At 35.8% G+C, this 3525-nt stretch overlaps 1 long non-coding RNA gene across 1 annotated transcript; it reads right to left on the reverse strand.

The window, feature by feature from the left end:
- Positions 1–401: 401 nt before the first annotated feature.
- On the reverse strand, positions 402–3176 carry LOC127863519 (uncharacterized). Its single transcript, XR_008041080.1, has 2 exons — positions 3105–3176; positions 402–1669 (listed from the first exon to the last, which is right to left on the reverse strand). It is a non-coding gene; the product is annotated as an uncharacterized LOC127863519 (long non-coding RNA).
- Positions 3177–3525: the final 349 nt, after the last annotated feature.

A 3525-nucleotide genomic window follows, 5' to 3' on the forward strand; every position in this document is an offset into this window, starting at 1 on the left:
CGCAATTAAGTTATACTTTATGTTCCTGTTACGGGTGACTGACTGTTGCCGCACATGTGTGACATGTATTGATATGAAGCTCGCTCTTTGAAAACGGGCTTTTATGCATGTGCTTTAAGTTTCGTCCGAGATAAGCCTGTGCAGTCCACACAGTGTAATCAGGGACGACACTAAACACTTTAATGGAATTTTATTTCTTAAGGAAGTCTATTCTTAAAGAAAATCCAGTTTAGGTTAGGCGGAATGGGTCGTCTCTGATGAGCATGTGCCGACAACACTGACTAATGCAACCTCCGCGCAGTGATTTGACGGGAACCAGCATAGCTGTATGTGAGAGCAAGGAACGACAACTCTGCATGGAGATTGTGACTAAGGGGGCAGGGGATATATTTTTGACCAAATTTCGAGTTCCGCAAGGCCGCAAACAGTCAAATCCATTGCATCAAAACAGAAAGTGACACAAGAAAGCCTTTTTGTGTCAGTGTCATAGCATAGGCAATATACATTGAAAATACAACCAAAGACAAGGCTGGCTTCTTCACTTGTGAAACTATGGCCCTTGATCTTTCCCCCCACCCACCTCATTTTTAATGAAAAATTGAGAAATTTGACCCATTTCATGACATGCACAGAACATTCAAACAGAATGCAATCCTAGTTTTGGCTACATTTCTCATTAATTTCATCCCTGTGCTTTGTTTATTTGCCTAGAAAAGTGTCTCCCATACGTTTAGATTTTTCACAATTTACCTTCAAAATTTTGTTCTGTTTCTGCAGCGTGAAATATTGACTTCCGACAAAAGTGAAAACCTCCTTTTTGAAGATTCAAAATTTCCTTGCTAGGGAGCTGTGGCTAGTTGTAATGTTTTTTTCCAAAATTTTGAGACATTCTTTCTACAACCTAACACAAGAAATACATCTTATAAATACCTAATTGATTTTTAAAGACCATAGGTAACACCTACCCTAAAGATATGTAATTTTCATGGACCCCCCTTTCACTGATATATCCCCTGCCACCTTAAGTTTTTTAATATATGCATAATAAAACAAAAAGCTTTTGTTATATTAAAATATAATGTTTAATGAATTAAATGCAACATTTCTGAACTGTATCCTGTGTTTTGTTTGTATTTCATAGTAATTCCAAAAATTCACACAATTCAAGGGAAACAACCAGAACAGAAATAATCAAAAAAATAGTGTTCCTATTCACAACATTTGACTCTATTTAGTAGAGAAGCACACAAGTTATATGTCAAATGTTTAAAATGATTATTGACACTATCAATCAGTCTTACAGATGTATATTCCCATATGATTACATAATACATGCACCAAATATTGATATTCATTCATTAAAATACCATTCAAAATTAGATCACTCCATAAGAAATCACAGCACAGTTATAAAAACAATCACGCTAGGAAAAACAAAGGTGTACTTTTCAAAAAAGGAGTATTTCCAAACTATAAAGTTTCTGCAGGCATGTGCCCTGTGTAGAGAAACAAGTTCAAGATTCTATTCCGTTGAATTCAGACCCTGACCTGGAAAGTGTCGTGCGATTGGGTGATTCTGTGGCTAACGATGTCTTGAATGCGTGTAATCGTTCTCGGGGTCCACGTGTTCTCCCTATTAAACTGCGACCACATCAAACAGTACCACAGTCTGAAAATCAAAGTGCTACAATTGGAAACAGTGGGCAAATATATCTGACTATGAGAACATCATTGTAAACAAGACACAGCTTGGAAACATTTTCAAGTGCATAAGGAACCTTCATGAGCACATATTTTCCTTTTGTTAATGCTTTGAGGCCCATAACTTAAGTGCTTGATGTTGACACAAAGTTTACTGTGGCATAAATGTGACACATGCATTTTTGATGACATGGCATGTTTATTTTCAAGATAATATAGTGCATGGTGAGCTTTAAGCCTTAGCCTTTTGCCGCGGAAACTACACCGCAGAACACCATAGACGCTTGGAGTGTACGCCCCCTTCCAGATGTGGCATTTACTTATTATTTCGTATTTATTATCAAATAAATGCTTCAATCTTAGTCTTTCTTCATCTGTTAGGTGTCACATGAAGAAATATGTTGCCATAATGACTTCAAATAAGAAGAAAAAAAGAATTTATGTTTGCGGCATGTTACAAACCACTATTTTGCATAATTTTCCTATTTTTACCAACTTTTTCTACAAAACTGCAGACTTATCTTGCTTATTTAAGTATTCAAGCTCAGAAAATGTGCAAATGTAGATGCTATTACACAAATATGAGTTTAAACATTGTTTTCCAGTGCGAAACCAGCACACGTGAAATTTTCCTAAAATGAGCAATGGTTTTAACATTATTACCTCCCTTTGTTTTCCAGAATCTCAACCATAGCGGTTAAAAGATATATGCAAAATTATGTTCGGTTTGTTACCGCAACACATTTGTGGAATACATGTATCAATTTTCGTATGATATACACAATTTTAAAATTTTGCGTTTTGCTATTAAGGGGGCAGGGGATATATTTTTGACCAAATTTCGAGTTCCGCAAGGCCGCAAACAGTCAAATCCATTGCATCAAAACAGAAAGTGACACAAGAAAGCCTTTTTGTGTCAGTGTCATAGCATAGGCAATATACATTGAAAATACAACCAAAGACAAGGCTGGCTTCTTCACTTGTGAAACTATGGCCCTTGATCTTTCCCCCCACCCACCTCATTTTTAATGAAACATTGAGAAATTTGACCCATTTCATGACATGCACAGAACATTCAAACAGAATGCAATCCTAGTTTTGGCTACATTTCTCATTAATTTCATCCCTGTGCTTTGTTTATTTGCCTAGAAAAGTGTCTCCCATACGTTTAGATTTTTCACAATTTACCTTCAAAATTTTGTTCTGTTTCTGCAGCGTGAAATATTGACTTCCGACAAAAGTGAAAACCTCCTTTTTGAAGATTCAAAATTTCCTTGCTAGGGAGCTGTGGCTAGTTGTAATGTTTTTTTCCAAAATTTTGAGACATTCTTTCTACAACCTAACACAAGAAATACATCTTATAAATACCTAATTGATTTTTAAAGACCATAGGTAACACCTACCCTAAAGATATGTAATTTTCATGGACCCCCCTTTCACTGATATATCCCCTGCCACCTTATGTAGGACGACACTTCACGCACATGAAGTTAACCCCCTTTACACAGAACGAGACTGAAATGTATAACCGTATGTGCATGTGATACGTTTGAAAAATGATCACCTTTTTCGTCGAATAAGGTCAATAAGCTCCTAAATCATCGTATAAATGTTTAAAATGTCAATGTGTTAATGTTTTATGCCAGTCAATTTATTTGGTATAGTTAGTAACTGTCGTAATTTTAATATTTAATGCGCGAAACACAGGAATTATGATACTGGTTATGAAAATATAAACAAAAAACATTTGCCGGAAAACGTTCGATTTATTGGCGGTTAACAAACGTTTGTTATCTGGAAATTCGATATAGTTGATGACGATAT

Source organism: Dreissena polymorpha, unplaced genomic scaffold, assembly GCF_020536995.1.
Source record: "Dreissena polymorpha isolate Duluth1 unplaced genomic scaffold, UMN_Dpol_1.0 chrUn012, whole genome shotgun sequence".
NCBI lineage: Eukaryota > Metazoa > Mollusca > Bivalvia > Myida > Dreissenidae > Dreissena > Dreissena polymorpha.